This window comes from Neoarius graeffei, chromosome 20 (assembly GCF_027579695.1).
Source record: "Neoarius graeffei isolate fNeoGra1 chromosome 20, fNeoGra1.pri, whole genome shotgun sequence".
NCBI classification, from domain to species: Eukaryota; Metazoa; Chordata; class Actinopteri; order Siluriformes; family Ariidae; genus Neoarius; species Neoarius graeffei.
The window spans coordinates 5,856,406-5,882,117 of record NC_083588.1 but is presented as its reverse complement, the minus strand read 5'-3'; the positions used below and the strand labels follow the sequence as shown (position 1 = coordinate 5,882,117).

General features: G+C 44.1%; 1 protein-coding gene across 4 annotated transcripts in view; it reads right to left on the bottom strand.

Moving 5' to 3' along the window:
- Positions 1–25,712, bottom strand: part of unc5a (unc-5 netrin receptor A) — a 404,105-nt gene that overhangs the window by 297,486 nt on the left and 80,907 nt on the right. The gene's annotated exons all lie outside the window — the stretch shown is intronic.

The window sequence follows — 25,712 nt, the reverse complement described above, 5'->3', positions numbered from 1 at the left end:
ACTGATCCATTCTGTACACGAGTGCAGCAGTATTCAGCGGTGTTTTTGACCGACAAGATGGGGGTTGTGTACTTTCCAGTCACGTGACTGCAAGATCTCTATACCTCACTAGGCTGCATGTCACAGCAAGCATCTGTGTTGATCTTGCCGGAGTGCCCATTCAGAATCTTTTCAGTCGCTAGTGAAAGTCGCTCAGGTGGAAATACGCGTTTCAAACAAAATGTTACTTCCCGGTTGGCGGGATTCTCGCAATGCGGTGTGCGCATGATCAAAAGTGGAACGAAGTCTCGCTACCACAAGATAACGTGCGATTTCATAAGACTCTTTACTGGCTGTGTGTGCTTTCTGTGGTATACAGTACGTTTGTAAATGCTATGCTCTTTTTTTTATCATCGTGGGAATTGATTATAGCTCTAAATAAATATTGAAGTTTTTTTAAAGAATCCGTATAACTTTATTTGTACGCCCGTATACTACGTTTATTGAATCAAATCCGTATAAAATACGGACATTCCGTATAGGCTGACATGTATGAATAATTTTGTGTTCTGTCGCAATGCTTTTGCGTTCGCCTGAAAAAGTCACACAAAACTATTGCGAAAAAAAATGTTCACCGTGACCCTTAGGGGGCGCCATAGTGCACAACCTTCATGTTTTATCACCTGACAGGTCACAAACTGCCTTGTTCGAAAGTGAGAAGTGAGCGAAGTAAAAATGTACTAAAAGTTCAGAAGTTAAACCTCATTTTTGTTTGTTTGTTTTTAAAGAAATGCATCTCGAGAGCAAAGTAAGTCAAGCAATATGTCGAAACTGCACACCGTCGTGCTGTGCTGTGTGGACACATGAACCGTGTGGGTTTTTTTCCTCCAGTCAGTACTTTTATGTCAAAAATGGCAAAGAAATAACAGAGGAAAAAAGATAAAGATGTTAAAAGTTCATTGAGAATCTGCAATCTGAAAAGAAATCTTTAAAATGGAGAACGTTTTTATCCCTTAATGACGAACCTTTGATCAGAACCCAATTAATCGTGTACTCTGTGCGCTCTGTTCTCGGCCCTCCTCCCTTCAGATGATCATAACACGCTTTCTATGACTGATATTAAATACTGAAGAATGATGGAATTGCATCTGAGAGATGTAATTTGGATCGATTTGATTCGTTGTTCATAACTGATGGAGTTTTTTGGACCTGCAAATCCATGAATTGTATGAAAAACAGTGCAAGAGTGCAAGCGCTCGCATCGCAAATCTATAAATATATGAATCTGTGATCAGTATGGGTATGAATGAAGGAGGAAATGAAACAAACTTGTGATTAAAAGTTGGCAAGACACACACGGCAGAAAAATATGGAAATGATAATGGAATGCATGACAGGTGAAAGAAGATGTGCATGTTCCACTTAGAGGGATCTCATGAAAGCATCTCTTATACATACATCTCCACCTGCGGAATACGGAAATGTTCTATCAGAGTGCGACGTGAGAGGCACTGAATGTTTTATTACATCGGGAATACGTTCTGAACGATGGCCTCGGCGTGGTACGCATGCTAATCACGCCGTCCTACTATCTGTCTGTTAAAGCGCCGACTTCTGCCTTTGGCGTGGCTTCAATCAGCCACTTAATGTCTTTGGCAATAAGAGTTGCACTGTCGAGAGGATTCAATTACACCATCCTGCTGACGGAGGGCAAAACAAACACGTTTTCCACACACAACAGGCAAAAAAAATAAATAAATAAAAATAATCAGGAAAACTTTTAGATCTAATTAGCACTGTTGCACTTGGATTCGGTGCCAAAATCTGGCTGGGTAGAATTCAAAATCTTGTCTATATAATCCATCATGCCAAAAAACCCGAATCTGCTCCCCTGGGCTCGGCTCTTCTCAGCACCATTACACCGTTTCCATTCGGACGAAGCCAAACAGATTGTCTTGCCGAGCTCCTTTAACCGAGTACGTTATTTTGGGGGGAAACAGACGGATCTTGACAAACAGACAACTGCTCGTGTTTGGCTTGGCGTGTGGAACCACACGGAACAACCTGGGGCTGTTTCAAGGATACAACACTTTCCACTCTGTGAAGAAATGAACCACTTGCTCAAACGCTGCAGTGTGTGTGTGTGTGTTGGGTGCTACTTTTTTTAGTGACACTTTTTAAAGAATTAAATAGAGTGATACACACTGTTTGTAGTCATATCCACCTCAACATTCATCAGGGATGGAGGGATAAATTGATGGACAGATGGCAAATTATTTTATTTACTTTACTGATCTCCAAGTGGGTATTTGATGAAGATAGCCAGATAGATAGATAGACAGAGAGAGAGAGAGAGAGAGAGAGAGAGAGAGAGAGAGAGAGAGAAAACAGGTAGACAAATGGATATGGCCAGATGGACAGACAGGCAGATAGAGAGAAACATACAAATAGAGAGACAGACAGACAGACAGACAGACAGACAGACAGAGACATACAAATAGATCGATAGATAGAGATGATGGATGGATGGATGGATGGATGGATGGATGGATGGATGGAAAAACAGACAAATAGATGTGGACAGACAGACAAGACACCGAGATAGATAGATAGATAGATAGATAGATAGATAGATAGATAGATAGATAGATAGATAGATAGATAGAGAAAAACAGGTTGACAAATAGATAGACAGACGGACAGACAGACAGCAAGATAGATAAATAGATAGATAGATAGACAGACAGACAGACAGGACAGTGAGATAGATAGACAGATAGATAGATAGATAGATAGATAAATAGATAGATAGATAGATAGATAGATAGATAGATAGATAGATAGATAGATAGATAGACGGACGGACAGACAGACAGAAAAACAGGTTGACAGATATAGATAGATAGATAGATAGATAGATAGATAGATAGATAGATAGATAGATAGACAGACAGACAAAGATATGGATAGATGGACAGACAGACAGACAGGTTGACAGATATGGACAGACAGCAAGATAGACAGACAGACAGACAAACAGAAAAACAGGTTGACAGATATAGATAGATAGATAGATAGATAGATAGATAGATAGATAGATAGATAGATAGATAGACAGACAGACAGGCAGGCAAACAGAAAAACAGGTTGACAGAGATAGATAGATAGACAGACAGACAGACAGACAGACAGACAGATAGATAGATAGATAGATAGATAGATAGATAGATAGATAGATAGATAGATAGACAAACATATGGATAGATGGACAGACAGACAGACAGGTTGACAGATATGGACAGACAGCAAGATAGACAGAGACAGACAAACAGAAAAACAGGTTGACAGATATAGATAGATAGATAGATAGATAGATAGATAGATAGATAGATAGATAGATAGATAGATAGATAGACAGGCAGGCAAACAGAAAAACAGGTTGACAGAGATAGATAGATAGACAGACAGACAGACAGACAGACAGACAGATAGATAGATATATAGATAGAAAAACAGGCAGACAAAGATATGGATAGATGGACAGACAGGCAGATAGAGAGAAACATACAGATAGATAGATAGATGGATGGATGGATGGATGATAGACAGACAGAGACATGAATCCTGCTCAGACTCAGTGATGAGAAATGACGAGTCCAGGCCATGAGATTAATCAGGGTGCCACTTTAAACTCTGGGGAGAATCTTTTCACGAGTAATTAAGAACTTCACAAATTGGTTTGCGTGTTTTTTCTTTCTAAATGTGTTTAGAAAAGGTCAGTGTATTCGTCTTTTTGTTTAATTAAGAGCACTGGCACGCCAATCTGTTTTGGGCCAGACAGAGAATAATGATGATTGAATTTCATTTCATTTTATACAAGATTTTCTCTTTTACAGATGAGGTGTGAAAACCTATCGGCCCGAAACAGGACGCCACGTCTTCGTCAGTCTCAAAAACAGACATCAGTATTTGAATATTTTGCATTTACTGGTTGTTACTTCTGAAAGACAAGCTGTGTCTCCTGCAGGTGTGTCACAGCACTGTGAGAAAATAATCAACACGTTTCCATCAGCAGAGTTCAGGATCATGCAGGGCTGAGACGGAGGCCACACCTCCTTCAGAGAAACTGACAGGAAGAGATCACATCTCCTGAACTTATACTGACAGAGGCCATGGAAACTGACACCTTCTGAAACTGACACCGAGGCCACACCTCTTTTACAAAGACTGACACACAGGCCACACCTCCTTCATGCAAACTGACACCACACCTTTCTTTTCAATTGACACAGAGGCCACGCCTCCTTCATGTAAGCTGACAAGTCTTGAACAACATCGCACCTTCCCAGACTGACACAGAGGCCACAGCTCTTTTACTTCGACTGACACAGAGGCCACACCTCTTTTACTGAGACTGACAGAGGCCACACCTTTTACTTTGAGAGACAAGGAGGCCACACCTCTTTTACTAAGTGACACCACTCCTCCTTTACGTTGCCTGGCACACAGGCCACAGCGACGTTATGAAAACTGACATGTTTCGAACCACACCATATTTACTTAGACTGACAGAGGCCACGCCTCCTTTTGTAAACCGTCTGTGGATTGTAAACCATACCTCCTTTAATGAGGACACACAGAGGCCACACCTCCTTCATGTACAATGACGGACACATAAGCGATGTGACCTTCACTGACAGGCAGACAGGCCACGCCTCCTCCAGTATATCTGGCAGGCACACAGGCCACGCCTCCTCCAGTATATCTGGTAGGCAAATTGGCCAGACATTCTTTCTCCAGACTGACAGGCAGAGAAGCCACACGACTGTGTATACTGTACCAGAAAAAGAAATGCTCAGCACTGCATAAACGTAACTGAAAAAGACAAAACGAATGAAAGCTTAAAAGAAATCCAGTGATAGAGCAAAAGGCTGAGACAATGTCGCTTGCTAAGATTACCAAAAAAAAAAAAAAAAAGACAGGATCTTGAATCAGGTTCAATAAGATTAGCGTGAAGACAAGCACCAGATGAAAAATATTAGGTTTGCTGCCTGTATTGATATTTCGACATTTGTGCTGATGAAGCAGATGGTAAATTCTCGCACCGATGAAGGATGACAGTAGGACATGCTGCAGCTTCGTTGAGTGATGACTGAATGCTTTGTGAATGCTGAGCTCTGAGAGAAAGAATCGATTCAACACACGTTTTCCCCTCATTCAGGACAAACATGACATCATTTATAACAATAATAATAATAATAATAATAACAACAACAACAACAACTCAAGTCATAAGCGGTTCTCTTGACTTATTCATTTAATCAGTAGCTTTCCCAATTTAATGGTGCACTGTTCGTCTAATTAAAGGTCAAAAGGTTAAACCCAATCTCACACAGAATTATAGCGAGGAAGAATGATTGAACTTTTAATTATGTCTGCGAGCAGTGAGCAGCGAGCACCCTCACCGCCCACCCGCTTCACCCTCACCTCAATCAGTTCGAACACTTTACACAAAATGGCTCAAATAAATCCTCACACGCTTCTTATAAAATCAGCCATGAACAAAAGAACATCAAAACTAATATTTAAAAACAACACCCACTGATGCGAAAGTGCCTTTCAGAAAGACGCCAAGTGATCCAGAAAGGGTCACACCCGAAACCGTGCACCTGTACAAACGCTTGGGTTTGGGATGCAGCCGCAGAAAGACTGATTTTCTTTAATCCGGACCAGCAGTTTGACACGCCTGGCTACACAGCTACAACAACGTGGGTTGCCACACGAGCAGTTCTCACTCACAAGACAAAGAGTTGCTCACTGGTTTTTGAACGGTTCGATTTGAAACCCTTACTGATAAGGAAAGACTGTTGTAAGGTTCCGCCGAGAACCTTTTTCGGTTCTCAGGGTGTCGCGAAGCAGTTATCAGCCTGTGTCCTAAACCACCATGAGAAACAGGATGACTCCAGTGGCAGACATCCCAACCTCCTGCAGAAACTCATTTCAGGGAGATGCCGCATGACTTTTTTTCCCCCCATCAGCAGGGGGGGGTTCTGCAGGTTGTGATGTCTGTAAACCAATCAGGATGCTCTTTGTCTAGCATGCGCGACAAAGTCTTGGCCAGGACTCCCTGGAAGAAGAGGTCTTTGTACCTCAATGGGACCTTCCTGGTTAAATAAAGGTCAAATAAAAATGAACAGGCACACACGCAGTCTCTCTCGCTCTCCCTCGCACACTCCGTCATATGCGCGATGCAGACATTAATGTTTTGCGTGCACGCTCTTGCTCGCTTGCTCTAGATTCCGGGAGATATTATCCAATTTGCGGGCATCAGGGAGCCACTATCAATATGCAGGAGACTTCCGGGAACTTCGGGATGTCTGCAGCGGTGAACGCAAATCTACTGAGAATTACGAGATGTGATTTTGGACAAAGGTGCCATGGTGGTGCAGTGGTGAGTGACTGTTGCCTCACAGCAAGCAGGTTCTGGGTTCGAACCTGCCAACCGACTGGGGCCTTTCTGTGTGGAATTTGCATGATCTCATCGTGTGTGGGTTTCCTCCAGGTGTATTGGTTTCCTCCCACAGTCCAAATACATATGAATTAGGTCAACTGGCGACTCGAAATTGTCCAACTGGTGACCTTTCCAAGGCCCGTCACAGGGCGGCACGGCGGTGTAGTGGCTAGATTAGATTAGATTAGATAAAACTTTATTGATCCCTTTGGGAGGGTTCCCTCAGGGAAATTAAGATTCCAGCAGCATCATTACAGATAAACAGAGAAAAGAAATAGAGAAAAACTTCTAGGTAAATTAAAATAAATTAAGTATTTACATATACAAATATAAAAGAATAAGATATGGGGAGGCGGCACGGTGGTGTAGTGGTTAGCGCTGTCGCCTCACAGCAAGAAGCTCTGGGTTCGAGTCCCGTGGCCGGCGAGGGCCTTTCTGTGCGGAGTTTGCATGTTCTCCCTGTGTCCGCGTGGGTTTCCTCCGGGTGCTCCGGTTTCCCCCACAGTCCAAAGACATGCAGGTTAGGTTAACTGGTGACTCTAAATTGACCATAGGTGTGAATGTGAGTGTGAATGGTTGTCTGTGTCTATGTGTCAGCCCTGTGATGACCTGGCGACTTGTCCAGGGTGTACCCCGCCTTTCGCCCATAGTCAGCTGGGATAGGCTCCAGCTTGCCTGCGACCCTGTAGAAGGATAAAGCGGCTACAGGTAATGAGATGAGATGGGGAAGAGAGGGAGGGGGGAGAAGTGGGGTTAGGATAAGTGTGTGTGTGTGTGTGTGGGGGGGGGAGTAGGAAAGATATTACACTTTATATTGCACATTATCCGGTATTGCTTATTGTTAGGCTCGGCTACTGCTCCTTCCCGTCCTCTGTCCCCCTGTTGCCCCTCTTCCCCCTCCAGAGAGGAGTTGTACAGTCTGATGGCGTGAGGGACAAAGGAGTTTTTGAGTCTGTTCGTCCTGCACTTGGGAAGGAGCATTCTGTCACTGAACAGGCTCCTCTGGTTGCTGATGACGGTGTGCAGAGGGTGACTGGTGTCATCCATGATGTTCAATAGTTTGTCCATAGTCCTCTTCTCTGCCACCGTCACCAGAGAGTCCAGCTTCATGCCGACCACAGAGCCGGCCCGCCTGATCAGTTTGTCCAGCCTGGATGTGTCCTTCTTGGATGTGTTGCCTCCCCAGCACACCACGGTGTAAAAGAGGACACTGGCAACCACAGACTGATAGAACATCCACAGGAGTTTCCTGCAGATGTTAAAGGACCACAGCCTCCTAAGGAAGTATAGCCTGCTCTGTCCCTTCCTGTATAAGTGATTGGTGTTACAAGTCCAGTCCAGCTTGCTGTCCAGCCATAGCCCAAGGTACTTGTAGGAATCCACAGCCTCCACCTTGACTCCCTCGATCAGAACTGGTCGTGACCTTGGTCTGGACCTCCCAAAGTCAATGACCAGCTCCTTGGTCTTCAAGGTGTTGAGCTGCAGATGGTTCCTGTTGCACCACACAGCAAAGTCCCTCACCAGGCTCCTATACTCCTCTCTGTCATCACTGATACACCCAATGATGGCTGTGTCATCGGCAAACTTCTGAATGTGACACAGCTCCGAGTTGGAGCAGAAGCCCGCGGTGTACAGGGTGAAGAGAAGAGGGGCCAGCACCGTGCCCTGGGGTGCTCCAGTGCTGCTAATTACAGTGTCAGACGTGATGTCCTTCAGCCTGACGTACTGCGGCCTGTCAGTGAGGTAGCTGGAGATCCAGGTGACCAGGCAGGGGTCCACTCGCATCCTGTTCAGTTTGTCCTGAAGCAGTAGGGGCTGGATGGTGTTGAAGGCACTCGAGAAGTCCAAGAAGAGGATCCTCACTGTGTCGTTTCCCTTATCCAGATGCGAGTGGGCTCGGTGTAGCAGGTAGAGGATGGTGTCTTCCACAGTAACACCTGCCTGCAGATCCATGTTAGCATCCGGTACAAGGTGTGTTAGCCATGTCTCCGTAAAGATAAACAAGCTGCTCTCCCGGTAAATCCGCTGGTTGTTCAGAGCGGAAAGCTCGTCGACTTTATTCGGCAGCGAGTTCACATTCCCCATGATAATTGAGGAAATGGATGATTTGTAGCACCGCCGGTTGTCCGCTAGCCTAGCCTTTAGCTTAGCTCCGGCTTTGCAGCCCCTGGGTTTCCTCCTCCGCTCCGCTGGGATGGGATGTCGTATCCAGGCTCGTCCCATTGTTTTCAGGGCCAGCAGCTCCTCTCTCGAATAAGTGAGAAAATTGGCTCCTGGTTGCGTGTTAAAGTTAAATATATCCATGTTATATAGTTAAGCACACTATGTCTTCGTAAGAAGAGCAAAAAAGTAAAAAAAAAAAAGGTGGAAAAAAAAGGTTTAAAGAGCTAAAAACTACAGAGCTACTGGAGAGGCAGCCGTCTCACACAGCGCCCATACGAGCGCCCACTGTCGCCTCACAGCAAGAAGATTCTGGGTTCGAGTCCAGAGGCCGCTGGGGGCCGTTCTGTGTGGAGTTTGCATGTTGTCCCTGTGTCCAGTCCAGCTTCCCCCACAGTTCAAAGACATGTGGTTAGGTTAACATGGGGTGCCCTTGGGCTGAAGTACCCTTGAGCAAGGCACCTAACCACCAACTGCTCTCTGGGTGCTGTAGCGTCGCTGCCTATTGCTCACTTGTGTTTGTCCATGTGTGTTCACTGCTTCAGATGGGTTAAATGCAGAGGTGCTTGGGTGTGCATGTGGCAAATAAAGGCTTCTTCTGTCATCTGGGTGACTCAGCCAGTTCACCCGTGACCTTCCATGGATAATGGATGGATTGAATTTAGGATGCAACCAAAAAGAAACTAAAACACAGACTTTATTCAAGTGGCAAGAAAAAAAAAAAAAAAAAAAACCACACACACCCTCCCATTAGGAAGCCAAAAATGGGAACCCGTGTCACTCTGAAGAGTGAGATTACAAGAGAGTTAAAAATTTGAATTTGATCCAAACCTCAAGACTGAAGCCAAAAACAAAGTTTTTCATCATTATTTCAGAAAACGAAAGAGAAAACCTGAACTACACATGACCCCCAGCCTGTGGAGAAACAGAACCAAGCAGAGGGAGATTAAAAAAAAAAAAAAAGTCAGCAAGACTATTCTGCCATTAATCGTGAAAAAGTTTCTCCAAATAACTTTAATGAACGGTATACTCTTCGACTTTCCAGCTAACAGGGTTCTTTAGTTTGGCCATTTAGAAGCTGAGCTCTTTTAGAAAGCAATAACCTTTAACCCATCCAAAGAACCTTGAGGGAACCTTTTTGTTGAGAGTATGGATCCAATGTGGCTGCCTGGAGGTGCTTTTTTTAAATAAAGGATTGCTGTTCAATTGTTTAAACATTTTCAAGCAGAAAAACATTTATGATGGAATTTTTTGATCTTTGTGGGACCAACAAAAGACCCCTTCTGAGACATAATTCGACAAATATTTTTGCCATGTTTTTTTTTTTTTAAGAGTTCACTCTTCACAAAAAGAGATTCCATGGAACCACCCCTGGGGGGAAGCCATGGATTAATGGTTAGCGAACCAACTTTAGGACCAAAAGGTTGCCGGTTCGATTCCCTGAACCAGCAGGAATGGCTGAAGGGTCCTTGAGCAAGGCACCTCTCCCCAGGCTGCTCTGGGTCTGTTGCATGTCGCTCTGGATAAGAGCATCTGCTAAATACCTAGAATGTAACGTAATGTAACCACCCTATGAGTTCTGAAAGAACCCTTCAGAAAAGGTTCTTTCGAGCAACGCCATTCAAGAATGGTTTGGTCGATGGTTCTTTCACCATTTGTCATTACCAAAATCAGCTGAATTCATCATTTTCCACCATGAGGACCTCATCTTCATAGTCAGATCTTCTTTTTGAGATCCCTCATTCAGAAGGTTCGGTATAAAGAGCTATTTATTCTTGCTATATTTATTTCTCAATTTAAGTCAAGAACACAATCATCATCTTACGAGCTTTCCCAATTTAACAGCACCCAATTCACCAAATTACAAGTTCAATTTAGGGCCCATCTAATAAGTTCCAAATGGAAGCAGTTACAAAATTACTCGTGATATCTATTCGAGAAGAAAAGGACCTGATTTCCCAGCAGGAAGGTTGGGATTTGTTCTAAATGCCTAGAATGTAATGTAACGTAATGTAACCACCATATGAGTTCTGGAAGAACTTTGAAGGAACCCTTCAGAAAAGGTTCTTTTGAGCAATGCCATTGAAGAACATTTCCTGATTTCCTCACAGGAAGGTTGGGATTTGATCAGACCATTGGTTGAAGCATTGAGAATGCTTGATAATCATGGTCATCAGTCAGTGACTTCCTTCCAAGCTTGATTTTACTTCATGATGTGTCTCGATACACATTTAATGAGAGTTCGGAGATGACAGGATACGGTAAGATAAAACCACGGTGATGAGTTTTTCTTCCATTTTTGTGCAAAAAAACAAACAAACATTTACACCACAAAGAAAACGATCGGGTCACTGAAACGTTACAGGCACAACCTTGAAAAAACACCCATGATGTGCTTCACACGTCGAAACCTGTGGCAGCAAGATGAGGTGACAAAGTGAATGAGTGTCACTTTTCACAAAGATACCTCATGTTGTGGAATGTATGGGGAACGCAATTCTTTTTATTTAAAATGTCGGAGTTTAACTTGTTGAATAAAAAGTATCAGTGGAAGTGTGGGATTGTGGTCCACTTCATTGTTACCCTCGATTGTAAAGCAGAGAATCTGTGATTGCTAGGGGTCCAAGCATAAAGTAACTGAAACCTTTTTGTTTTTGCCAAGATCATCATCATCTCCACAAACTCATCAGTAATCCCAGGGTAGGACTCCATCCAACTACCCAGGCAAAAGACCCAAGCCTGATCTATGGTCTCTTTCATGTTCTTTATCCTGCAACTTGGCAAGAACTGGCCACTTTGGGTGCTATTTGGGAGCGAAAGATGCTTGGACCCATTTCCTGTGGCTACATTTATTTATTTATTTTTAGTCATAGCTCCTGAAACAGATGGTGATCCACACCATGTACACTCTCAGAAATAAAGGTACCAAGCCTGTTTGTTTCCTTGTTGCTGGGTTGCTCCCAAGAAGGGAACATTATCTGTCCTTTTCGTACCTTTGTACAATTTCACGTACATACATAACTGGATCTTCAGGACCAGTTAAAACCAGTTTACTCTAAAAGCAAACAGAATGAAAAACATTCCCAAGTAAAAGATGCAAAGGTAGGAAAGGTACAGTACAAAAGAGTACTTTTATTTCTCAAGGTCTTTGATGAACCCAAATAGATTATTAAAGGTAGACTTCCTTTCAGATTTTTCAAGCGTAGGTCATAAAAATAATTTTCCCTGACACCTAATTATTTTAGTGGACCAAGAGCTACTGAATTCGAATCACAGACTTCCAATTTTATTATTATTATTATTATTATTATTATTTAAATAGAACAATTAATTACTTTATCTCCACGTGGCTCTAAATTCTCCGCTATTTTTTCCTGCTTCACCATGACCCAATTCAAGATACTACGCCACGCATCACATGGTGGGCTTTCCCTGTTTGTGCAAGGCGTTGTGGGATACAAATTTGAAACAGGAGAGAAAAATGGAGGACGTGAGCGTGCGAATGAAACGTAAAAGACCGACTATAGTAACGGAAAGAAAGCAAGAAGAAAAGACGCTATGTTATATACGAAGGAAAGGAAACGCAGGACCAAACTAATAAATATCGGCACTCAGCGAGCACCTCGGTGTGATCAGTTGCTCGTTTACTGACAGAACGATGGAATTGTCAGTGCACGCTCAAAGGTAAACCTGCGCATGCGTGCACACACGGACTTCCTCTGTCTGCTTGACTGCGTGAAGCGAGCGATTTCATGCACATTATTTGCTTTAATCCCCACAAATTAAATAACTTGCCAGCCGCAGAACAGAACGGCCTGATATTTTGTGAGATATTACAGAAACATATCACAATGACTACATTTCAGAGGGAACTAAATTTCACTGATTTTATGAAACCGAAAGGCCGTCTCGCTTTAATATTTTCAGTGCAAATAAACAGCGAGGACAAGTTTTTCATCTCATTATGACGCAAGTAGAAAGTGGTGCTGGAATACACCTGACTGATTGTCAAATGACTTTTATCATTAATTTTTAGCCTAAATACAAAATCCAGCCGGGCGGCACGGTGGTGTAGTGGTTAGCGCTGTCGCCTCACAGCAAGAAGGTCCGGGTTCGAGCCCCATAGCCGAAGAAGGCCTTTCTGCGTGGAGTTTGCATGTTCTCCCCGTGTCCGTGTGGGTTTCCTCCGGGTGCTCCGGTTTCCCCCACAGTCCAAAGACATGCAGGTTAGGTTAACTGGTGACTCTAAATTGAGCGTAGGTGTGAATGTGAGTGTGAATGGTTGTCTGTGTCTATGTGTCAGCCCTGTGATGACCTGGCGACTTGTCCAGGGTGTACCCCGCCTTTTGCCAGTACTCAGCTGGGATAGGCTCCAGCTTGCCTGCGACCCTGTAGAACAGAATAAAGCGGCGAGAGATGAGATGAGACAAAATCCAGCCACTGAGCCAAGTGCACAAGCCAGTGCGTTCTTATTACCAGTCCCAAGCCCTGATAAATGAAGAGGGTTGCATCAGGAAGGGCATCCAGCATAAAACTCATGCCAAATCAACCATGCGGATGATGAAGAGGAGGACTATCATCCCGGACTGGTTGAGGGTTAACAACGGCCGCCACTGGAACTGTTTCCCAGCAGCGTACCAGTGGAAATGATACGACTGGTGGGAAAAGGAGGAGAAAGAGAGGTGGGAAGGTGAATTTGGAAGAAGCGCGAGAGGAGAAAAGGCAGGAGAGTGGAACTGAAAGTTGGAACTTTAAATATTGGCACCATGACTGGTAAAGGGGGAAAAAAAGACTGGCTGACATGAAGGAGAGGAGAAAGATAAACAAACAAAAAGACAGGAGGCCGAACTGGAGGTAGCAGGGTTGAGGACGTTGAGATTTTCACTGGGAGTGACAAAGTTGGACAGGATGAGAAATGAGTGTCTTAGAGGGACAGGACATGTCGCTTGGAGACAAAGTGAGAGAGGTGAGATTGAGATGGTTTGGATGCGTACAGAGGAGAGATGCAGGGTATATTAGGGAAAGAATGCTGGTGATGGGAGTTGCCAGGTAGAAGGAAACAAACGAGGAAGACCAAAGATGAGATTTATGGATGCGGTGAAGGAAGACATGAGGACGGTTGGTGTGACAGAAGAAGATACGGAGGACAGAAGGAGATGGAGGGATATTATCCGCTGTGGTGACCCTGAACGGGAACAGCTGAATGAAGATGATGAGGAAGAACAGTCTGAAGACAACCGACCTGTGGTCAAATTGATGGTACTGAACATGCCATGTGGCATAGCCCAGCTCAAATCAGTCAAGTCAAAGTCCCTTTCATGCCAGAATCTGGTCTTCCCAGGCAGTCTCCTGTCCCGAGACTAACCAACTCTTTAAGACGTACGGTATGGGTGCGGCGCCGTTCTCCGTTTCAATAGACCTCGACTGTACAGCTTGGGTTACAGTGAGGGGCAACCATGAGAATTTGACTTCCCCACTCGCATCTGGAGGAGGTACCATTTTTATGATGGTCTTTGGTATGACCTGACCGCAAGCAGAACTCGCAATCTCCCGGTCGAGAGGCGGACACGCTAACCGCTAGGCCAACTCGTGGTCAGCTTAAATCAGGAGTGACACAAAATAGGAACTCAAATGAGCAAATACTGTCGAGTCATGTGAGATACTTAAGGCGAAAAAGGGTGATCCAGGATAATGGCGAGTGAGAAGATTTCCTGAAGATCACTTTTAAAAGCCTGAAAATGTATGTTTTTGTGAGATAACCAGCTGGAAGAGCAGACTAATTCACAGGAAGGAGTAATCACCGAAAATGATCAGAAGATCACCTTTCAATGACCTCTTTCCAAATTTCAACTTCATAAACTCATCCCACGGTTGAGCTCCACCATCATTAAGTGAGGCTCATTTCGTTTGAAATAGATCGCTTTCCTTTTCTCTCTTTTTCACAGAAACAGCACTTGTTTGTGACCTTTCAGATAGCACAACTGAGTAAAAATGACTGCAGTACTTCAGAAGCTCATTGAGTTTATGAGTTCATGTATTAGCAAAAAGGCAAAAATGTTCTTACAATGATTCTTGTGTCAGTACATATTGAGAATTGTGTGTCGCGCCCCATGCTGCAAAACGAGCAGCCGCGCCACAGGACTGGTTTATTGCTCTGATAGATTAATATAAAGGTCGCGTCACTGTGCGAGTGTGTGTGCATGTGTGTATTAGATTGTACCAAATAACCAAAGTGAGAAAAACTGCGAAGCCGTGGTAGGTAGAATATGGCAAGCTGTGGGATTTCTTCCTCTACAAATGGATGTTGGATACTTGTTTCTCCGTTTCAGTGAGAAATCTCTGGGAAACTTGGCCAACTGGGAAAAAAAAAACAGGCATGGAAAACTGAAAGGTTAACATAAATCGAGTTGTAAACATTTGGACAATTGCTCGTTCTGATTTATCCCGGAAACCACTGCATTACCACAAAGCCACTGGAACTCGGCAAAGCTTGCTGGGAAAAAAATTAATCCAGAAATCTCATGGGCTAATTATAGCATCAAGCTCCAAATCCTTGAACAGGTTCCAGTGCCCTCGGGGCGGGGTCAGTCCCGGAGAGGCACCTGATCCGAGGCTCAGGGAGGCGTGACGGGCAGGTAGAAGCTGGGTTTGGAGACCTGGGTAAATGTTTGTCTCAGACGGAGCGGATAGGTCACACCCTGAGCTGACCTCGACTGATTTACAACGACTTTGCTTCTGATGGAGGACAATTAGGAAAAAAAAAAAACCAAAAAAACAACATGGGTGCATAGAAATAGGCTATAGCATTTAGAAACGTGTGTGTGTGAGAGAGAGAGAGAAGGCTGAATGTTTCAGGCAGGACGAGGATTTATAGCTTGTGCTGGCAGTAAATCTCACCCAAGACTCACCGTAGCTCTCACTTGCTAGTAAATATTCTGAGTGTGGAGACCAGGTCACATGATTAACCTTCACGTCCTGTTCAGGTTCACGGAACCCGTTTTAAATTGGAACAATGCTATTTGTTTTTTTGGCATTCCTTCTCGTTTATGTGCTTCTCGAACGATGATGAATCATACAGTATTTATGACTCCCATTTTGACATCAAAGTCACAAGGTGAAATAAACGTGTTCGAAAATAACCGGTGTTTGTAAATCTGACCAAAAAAAAAAAGTGAGTGCGAGGGCGGCACGGTGGTGTAGTGGTTAGCGCTGTCACCTCACAGCAAGAAGGTCCAGGTTCGAGCCCCGTGGCCGGCGAGGGCCTTTCTGTGTGGAGTTTGCATGTTCTCCCCGTGTCCGCGTGGGTTTCCTCCGGGTGCTCCGGTTTCCCCCACAGTCCAAAGACATGCAGGTTAGGTTAACTGGTGACTCTAAATTGAGCGTAGGTGTGAATGTGAGTGTGAATGGTTGTCTGTGTCTATGTGTCAGCCCTGTGATGACCTGGCGACTTGTCCAGGGTGTACCCCGCCTTTCGCCCGTAGTCAGCTGGGATAGGATCCAGCTTGCCTGCGACCCTGTAGAACAGGATAAAGCGGCTAGAGATGATGAGATGAGAAGTGAGTGCGAGTCAAGAATACCTCGAGCGATTATGACTGCTTGAAGGAGTGCTGTTTGAGGAAAATAATCAGCGTGGTGTGATATGGCTCGAAGTAAAGTGACTGTAAAACCACAGCAATTTTGCACTTTTTTTTAATATCCGTTTAGAGTTACATCCACAAAGCGAGTGAGTTTGCTTTCGCACTTCCATTTTAGACGCGATAAACAACTGTTTCATCAGCAGGCTTAGATTACGGAGATAAAGAATCAAGAATCGGGGTGAAGGTTAGGCTTAAAACCAGACGTCCATTTTACATCCTACAATGAAGTTCCATTCCAACGTGCATTACTTTCTGATGAAGCTCCACGTAAGTCATTAAACCATCAGCAGACCCAATTTTTTCGTGGATTGCCACATGGGTGGTGAATGTGTGACACACCGGAGACGTGCCGGATTACGGCTCCTGTTTAGTGTGCCTGAACGCGTGCCGTTTCAGTGCTCCAGGGCCGAGGTTTGATCCGCTCGCTGGTTTCGTGCACATCCGAGCCAGCTTAGCGAGAGCAGCTGCTTTGCACAAACACAAACAAACCCATGGCAGCGGCACGTTTCCTGACTGACAATGGACTTGTGGATGAATTTGCGCTTCCTCCTTTCTCCTTGGTGCATAAATATGAAACGCAGGCAGACAGAATGGCATAAAGGGGAACAAATGTTTTGACGTTCAGAGAAAATTGCTCTCCTGATTAGGATGCGAGCAACATCCAGGCATTCTGAAGAGCAACGTGAAAGAGATTTTGGATGTCATCGAAATGAGGTCATAATAAAAAGTGATGAAAGCTCGTCTTAATTACAAATTTTGTGAACGCGAGACTGTTTTCACCTCCAGTCGCACATGCAAGTCACTTGGAGTTTGTCTCTTGGGGGTGTGGAGTAACCGATATCGCTTGTGCTTGTGGTCTGTATTGTCCAGTTCATAGCGGTACTGATACAGTACATCTTTTGAAGCCAAATAGTTGTTTGATTTCCAGTGCCTTGCAAAAGTATTCATCCCCCTTGGTGTTTGTCCTGTTTTGTCGCATTATAAGCTGGAATTAAAATGGATTTTTGGACGGTTAGTGCCATTTGATTTACGCAACATGCCTACCACTTTAAAGGTGCACATTGTTTTTTGTTTTTTTTTTTATTGTGACAAACAATAATTAAGATGAAAAAAAAACAGAAATCTGGAGTGTGCATAAGTATTCACCCCCTTTCGTATGAAACCCTTAAACAAGACCAGGTCCATCCAATTCACTTCAAAAAAATCACATAATTCGTTGATTAAGATCCACCTGTGTGCAAACAAAGTGTCACATGATCTGGCACGTGATGTCTGTCTCAATCAACCTGTTCTGGAAGGACCCTGACTCTGCAACACAACTAAGCAAGCAACATGAGAACCAAGGAGCCTCCAAACAGGTCAGAGACAAAGTCGTGGAGAAGTATAGATCAGGGTTGGGTTATAAAAAAAAATCCCAAACTTTGAATACCCCAGGGAGCACCATTACATCCATTATAGCAAAATGCAAAGAACATGGCACCACTACAAACCTGACAAGAGAAGGCGCTGCCCACCAAAACTCACAGTCCGGGCAAGGAGGGCATTAATCAGTGATGCAACAAAGACACCAAAGATCACACTGAAGGGCTGCAAAGATCCACAGCAGAGATGGGAGTATCTGTCCATAGGACCACTTTAACCCGTATACTCCACAGAGTGGGCGGGGCTTTCTAGAAGAGCGGCCAGAAAAAAAGTAATTGCTTAAAAAAACCCAATACGTTTGGAGTTTGTCCAACAGCATGTGGCAGACTCCTCAAACACATGGAAGAAGATTCTCTGGTCAAATGAGACTAAAATTGAACTTTTTGGTCATCATGGGCAACACCATGTGTGGCAGAAACCCAACACCCTGAGAACACCACTCCTATGGTGAAGCATGGTGGTGGCAGCATCATGCTGTGGGGATGTTTTTCATCTGCAGGGACAAGACAGCTGGTCAGGACTGAAGGAAAGATGGATGGCACTAAATACAGGGCAATTCTGGAGGAAAACCTGTTGGAGTCAGCCAGAGGTTTGAGACTGGGACGAAGGTTCATGGTCAAGCAGGACAATGGACCTCAATCCAATTGAGAATCTGTGGCATAATGTGAAGATTGCTGTACACCAATGCAACCCATCTAACTTGAAGGAGTTAGAGCAGTTTTGCCTTGGGGAATGGGCAAAAATCCCAGTAGCAGCTGTAATTGTACACTGCAAAAAAATTGAAAACTGAATATGAGGAAAAAATTACTTCATACTAGTGAAATTATCTTGCTGCCTGGACAGATATTTTTACTTGATAAGACATCTTCGAATAAGTTGGTTGCCATTTAGAACTAGGTTTAATAATCTCAGAATTGGTGTCTTGTATTCTTCTAATAGGAAATGCGAGATAATTTCAACTATTTTAAAGATATTTTCACTTGCTAAGATATCGTTTTTTGCAGTGTTGCAAAAGGTGGCTCTATAAAGTATTGACTTTTGGTGTGTGTGGAGTGTGAATACTTATGCACACTCCAGATTTCTGTTTTTTCATCTTAATTATTGTTTGTGTCACAATAAAAAAAAAAAATGTGCACCTTTAAAGTGGTCGGCATGTTGTGTAAATCAAATGGTGCTAACCCCCCAAAAATCCATTTTAATTCCATCTTGGAATGCAACAAAACAGGACAAACACCAAGGGGGATGAATACTTTTGCAAGGCACTGTACATATTATATGTCAGACTTCTGACGAGCTTCGTTGGCAAAGCAAGCGAGCTACATCCTCTCACCAGAGGCACCGACACTCTCTGCGACTTCCTTCCAAGATTTATTTTTGCTCCCATGAGGTTGTATATAACCGGAGAAGATGAATCCATGATTTTCGTTTCCGTTTCCGGTTGAGAGTACGTCGTGCGCGTTCTGGCTGCCGCTTCTCACCGGAGCTTCTTTATTTTATTTCTTTTTCTATTTTTTTTTCCTGTGTGTTTGTGTAGTTTGATATTTGAGTGTTTTTGTCCGCCGGTTGTGGTGTAGCTCCGGACCTAGTTTTGGGCGTCGGTTCCCTCCAGGCCTTGGTTCACCGTGGGTGATGCCTGTGCTCCCAGCTATGGACTGCAGTGAGCTCATTGCTCATTTTACATCATGGTTGTCCAGCGCTCTGCACTTTAATGCTTGGCGTGATGTTCCAAGCAATGTTGCTTGGTGGCGTCGCGGCAGCTGTGCAGGCGGTTTGGGACACACCAGTGCTCTGCGTGGCGGAGCTTCTCTGCTCGCTTTGTGGATCCATGGCGTGGTGTTGAGCGATGTTGCTGGCGGCGTCACGGCGGCGGTGCTGGAGATGTGGGACTTGTTTTTGTGCACCTTTTGGTGGGACTGTGGCTGCTACACCACGGGAATTACATCCTGACCCCTACTTGGTGGACTTTTTACTTTTTATTTATTTATTATCTATTTTTTTCCCTTTGTTTATAATTGTAAAGCGACCTTGGGTTTTTTGAAAGGCGCGATACAAATTTAACTTATTATTATTATTATTATTATTATTATTATTATTTATGATAAGTTTTTCTTTTATTTCCCCACATCAGTGGGACGTAAAGCTGCGAGTGGGGAAATGAAGAAACATCAGATCACACAAGTCATAGGATGGTCCGAGCTATCGTTCGGTTGGAATTGTTGTTTCCCGTGTCTTATCCTAACTTGCACAAAACTGAGAAAATCTCTCTGTAAATGTTGCTCGAACTGAGAGTCGCTGTCACTGAAATTGTCAAAGAAAATAAATGGTCACTTGTTACTTGGTTGCTTGCTCGTGTGAACCTCGGGTTAAAAAGCAATGCCTTTTGTCTGAAAATGAAATGGATGCAGTCTTGCACTTTGCCAAGTGTTGTGTTCAACAGAGGCGGGCGACTGCTCTAAGACTACAAGGGAAGCCCAGCATCCTTTAGAATGTCACAAAAAAGTTTGTCCGTTAAAAATGGACCGACACGACTTAACTCCCTTTTTTCAAAGTGATATTTTGTGCTAGAAAGTGCTCAGCTTTACGGTTAGTTCGTTCAGGAGTTGTTTCTCGCTGGTCGTCATAATCTGATAACATGATTTTTTCCCCAGAGAAGCCTGTGGAAGCACGACCCATTGATAAACCCACTGATGCTCAGTGTCTCCAGACTTGTAGTACTCGAGTCTGATTCGTGCCCTAATTTTAAGGACTCATGATTGACTTGGACTTTAGCACTGATGACTTGGACTCGTAAATTGGAGACGAGGACTCGGATTTTTTCTCTGTTTTTTTGTAACATGCCATAATAATTTGGCAGAAGATATTTATATCTACATTAATTTTTATACTAATTTTGTGCAAGAGAATGCACATTCAGGGCGGCACGGTGGTGTAGTGGTTAGCGCTGTCGCCTCACAGCAAGAAGGTCCTGGGTTCGAGCCCCGGGGCCGGCGAGGGCCTTTCTGTGTGGAGTTTGCATGTTCTCCCCGTGTCCGCGTGGGTTTCCTCCGGGTGCTCCGGTTTCCCCCACAGTCCAAAGACATGCAGGTTAGGTTAACTGGTGACTCTAAATTGACCGTAGGTGTGAATGTGAGTGTGAATGGTTGTCTGTGTCTATGTGTCAGCCCTGTGATGACCTGGCGACTTGTCCAGGGTGTACCCCGCCTTTCGCCCGTAGTCAGCTGGGATAGGCTCCAGCTTGCCTGCGACCCTGTAGAAGGATAAAGCGGCTAGAGATAATGAGATGAATGAGATGAGAATGCACATTCACCTGTTCATATGTCATGTTCAGGAACAAACTAACGTTAATGGCGCTAAAATGCCTGGAGAGAACGCCCCTTGGATTGTCTGCTTTGCTGACACAGACTTCTCGTGCAGTGGGGGGAAAAAAAAAATGCACTGCTGTGTGTTCCGTATGTACAAGAGCTATCGAGGAGACGACGGGGACGACCTCCAACTTCGATCGTCATTTGGCAAGACCACACCCAGAGAAGGAAGTGACGCACTAAGTTCACTGCTCTGTTGATAGTGGGCGGGGCTTGCTGAGCGGTGAACTAGCTAGTGTTAACCCTCTCTCATCTTATTTGTGCTGTTGATAGTGGGCGGGGCTTGCTGAGCGATGAACAAGCTTTTAACCTGTAGCCTATCAACTAAAATGGGGCAGTCGAGCAGGAACGTTAGTCCAACACAGCAGCAGAGACGCTTTCACATAAAGGCAGCAACAGCCACCGTCAAATGGTGCGGCTGGAGTCTTGTTCTCGGACTCGACTCGGATCAGTAGTGGACTCGACTTGGATTCGACTCGAAATGTTCTTTAATCACTTGGACTTGAACACTGGGGACTCGAGACTGGACTTTGACTCGAGGTTTAGTGACTTGACAACACTACTGAGCATCTCTGTAGTTTAATACCACGACAGGATATGCTTTGATCTTAGTGCAGCAAAGCTCGACATTTATTGGACAACATGCTTTTTAAATGTGACTTCCGGACTCCTGGCTTCACTGGAGGTCTATGGAGAGTCGCTGACAGTAAAGCGGGACTGGACACAGGGCTTCTGTATGATGATTGGAGGAACTCTCAAATCTCTTTTGAATGTCATGTGAGTGACAGTGTTTTAAAATTATACGTCACACTGATCGGAGGGATTCAAGCTCAGTGTGTTGGCAAGTCTGTGCTCATTCTCGCTCTTTTCTGACCAGGATACAGTGCTTATTTCCATTTGTATATACCGTAAATAAAATTGTAACAAGATCAACTGTGAGCTACTGCTCATTTGCGTATCCCCCCGCTCTCGCTTATATCAGAATGCAAGTGATCGAAGGAATAGGACACTTATTATGAACGTTGACTTCAACAAATAATGAACCCTGAAACAAGTAAGTAAAGAGCAGTGTTCTCCCCAGGGATTTCAAACAGCATCCTGGTAAACTGTCATTTTGAAATAGCGTCAAAATCCACCCTATATGTCTCGTAAATACATTCAGTCAGATGTGTGGCAGACTTGAAAACAGTATACACAATATAGAACCCCAAGCTGAAGCTCAGTACCAAATCTCAAGTTGTTGTGATTTGTAGTTGCTGAGAAAAGTGTGACGAAAATTTTGTAAATTCACGCTATATGTTTCATAAATACATTCAGTCAGTAAACAGGAAGTCGATGTGCGACAGACCTGAAAATGGTTTCCATGGTATAGAACCCCAAGCTGAAGTTTGGTACCGAGTACCAAGTGGCTATGATTTGTGGTTGCTAAGAAAGAGGGTGTTTCGGACAGACAGACAGACAGACAGACAGACAGGTAAACCAGTATACCCCCCCTCCATCAGAGCGGGGGTATAATAAATACATATTGTTTGTGAGTTTGTGACTTGCTTTCGTTTCAGTTCAGTAAAGGCTGTTTATTTTAAGCCAGGCAACAGAGGGGAAATCTCGCCAGTTAGCTAGCTGTTAGCTGTGTGAAATGACAAACAGAATGGTTCATGTTGTCGACCTGATTTTGGAGAAGACCTGATTTTGATGCTCTTCCTTAGGAAGAGAGGCTCAAGCTTAAACAGGGCAGATCAGTGCCCGAGATCGATTTAATTCAAAAGTCAGGGAGACACTAGTCTGGCTAACGTGACAAAGCTCTACGAGCTATTGGTCTGGCAAAGATATTAAGCCCAACCATTTCCCAGAGCCCGTGGTTGACCCGCCTCCCTGAAATGCCTCAGTTTGCTACTGGTCGAAGCCAGAAAAGGCTGTGACGAAGCTTAAACCAATCACATCACTCTTTCCTCTGACGTATGCGACGCGACGGGGCTAACTGGTAGATTAAACTCTGACCGAAGCCGGTCGGGAGCAAGGCAAAAACGTCCTTCCTTTCAATAAATACCTCCAGGGCTGCTCTTTGCTCCGTTTTCAATGAGAACTTGCTCCATGTTCGTAATGTTTCTAGTGAATGAAGCGCTTCCGGCATAGATTCTGTAAACAATCTATGGCTTCCGGTCGCAGTTCTACTACGTCACTGCCTTGAACACGCCTCTACCCAGGGCCGTTGGAGATGCTCAAAGTTGATTGGCTCCCGATTTTTCGGGAGCTTGGAAGAGCTGTAGATAGCTTGCCTGGCCAGACTAAGCTCGCAACAGGCCCTCGTGTTGCGTCACGCTTAGGATGGGCGGGCCCAGGCTAGGGAGACACAAGCGCTCGTTTCAGCTGTCTCGGTATGACAAAGCAAACTGGTTAACTGGAGTGCTCTGACCAAGAGAATGTCCTGTTGGCCTTGTCTCTTCATGAGAACATCCCAGGGATGGATTATTTGGTCAAAACTAGGTTGTGGAGATTTGACCAACTTTGACAGGGCATACAAAAGGCATGAGAAAAGCAAAGAACACTTCAGATCACGTGCACGCTTATGTTTACTTGGAAGAGTCAGAGTAAAACATCACCGAATTCACACATTAAACACCAAACTGACAAATAATTGATGAATGATAAATAACTGAAACTTTTTATGACGCAGACCTAAAACTGAGCTTCCCCTATTTCAAAGACCACCAGCCACCACTGGTGTTCAACCACAATAGTCATGTTTGCGAGCCACAGTTTGCTTATTTACTTTTACACTCAAACGCCAAGGTTAATCTTGCTAACGAGCTCTCAGCTATATGTTGGTTAAGTAATGCAATTTGCACACAATGCTTTCAGAAAGCACACTGCGATGAGCTCATCCAAAATCGCTCACATCCAATTCCTTCTTCAAACTTTGGCTCACACCCTTCCTGAGTCTAAATTTGGCTTTGTGCGTCTTTTGTTTGTGACCAATTTTAAAAACTAAGAGACACTTGAGATACGAGTCGGCGCAACAGTGAAACCAGGACGTGGGCGGACTTGAACGAGCCCATCATCTCTTCATCGTTTGTTCGTTTTCTTTTCTTATTCACCTGCTGACCTCCAGACTGGGCCTGGGTCTTGAGAAAAAAAAAACCCCAAGGTTGAGAAACATTAATAAATCAGAATGCTGGACGTACATTTGAAGTGGAGTATTATATGAAGCTGTGGAGAGATGTGATGATGGGTTCAAGGTGGCAGAGGGGTGAAGAAAGAGGAGATAGCTTCATGCTCAGACGTGCGCAGACTGATAAAGAAAGGCCACATTCAGTTCTGTAGGCGCTTCACCTAAAGCAACCTGATAAATTTTGTATTAACGCCAGCAGAAAGCAGACTTGTGCTTCTTAACAAATTCGGGAAATTATTTTCTGGGCCGCCGGTCCTTTCTCGTAGAATTCACCTTCCAATAACAGACCACGATGTTCGAGTGCACTTTCCTGTCTGTTTTATACAGCAGATGTTATCAAACAATACTTCATTATCAGTAATGAGTAACATGAAAGTCTTGACGCTGTAGCAGGTTTCCATGAGGCCAGCGATTTTTACAACCCCGATTCCAAAAAAGTTGGGACAAAGAACAAATTGTAAATAAAAACGGAATGCAATGATGTGGAAGTTTCAAAATTCCATATTTTATTCAGAATAGAACATAGATGACATATCAAATGTTTAAACTGAGAAAATGTATCATTTAAAGAGAAAAATTAGGTGATTTTAAATTTCATGACACCACCTCAAAAAAGTTGGGACAAGGCCATGTTTACCACTGTGAGACATCCCCTTTTCTCTTTACAACAGTCTGTAAACGTCTGGGGACTGAGGAGACAAGTTGCTCAAGTTTAGGGATAGGAATGTTAACCCATTCTTGTCTAATGTAGGATTCTAGTTGCTCAACTGTCTTGGGTCTTTGTCGTATCTTCCGTTTTATGATGCGCCAAATGTTTTCTATGGGTGAAAGATCTGGACTGCAGGCTGGCCAGTTCAGTACCCGGACCCTTCTTCTACGCAGCCATGATGCTGTAATTGATGCAGTATGTGGTTTGGCATTGTCATGTTGGAAAATGCAAGGTCTTCCCTGAAAGAGACGTCGTCTGGATGGGAGCATATGTTGCTCTAGAACCTGGATATACCTTTCAACATTGATGGTGTCTTTCCAGATGTGTAAGCTGCCCATGCCACACGCACTAATGCAACCCCATGCCATCAGAGATGCAGGCTTCTGAACTGAGCGCCGATAACAACTTGGGTCGTCCTTCTCCTCTTTAGTCCGAATGACACGGCGTCCCTGATTTCCATAAAGAACTTCAAATTTTGATTCGTCTGACCACAGAACAGTTTTCCACTTTGCCACAGTCCATTTTAAATGAGCCTTGGCCCAGAGAAGACATCTGCACTTCTGGATCGTGTTTAGATACGGCTTCTTCTTTGAACTATAGAGTTTTAGCTGGCAACGGCGGATGGCACGGTGAATTGTGTTCACAGATGATGTTCTCTGGAAATATTCCTGAGCCTATTTTGTGATTTCCAATACAGAAGCATGCCTGTATGTGATGCAGTGCCGTCTAAGGGCCCGAAGATCACGGGCACCCAGTATGGTTT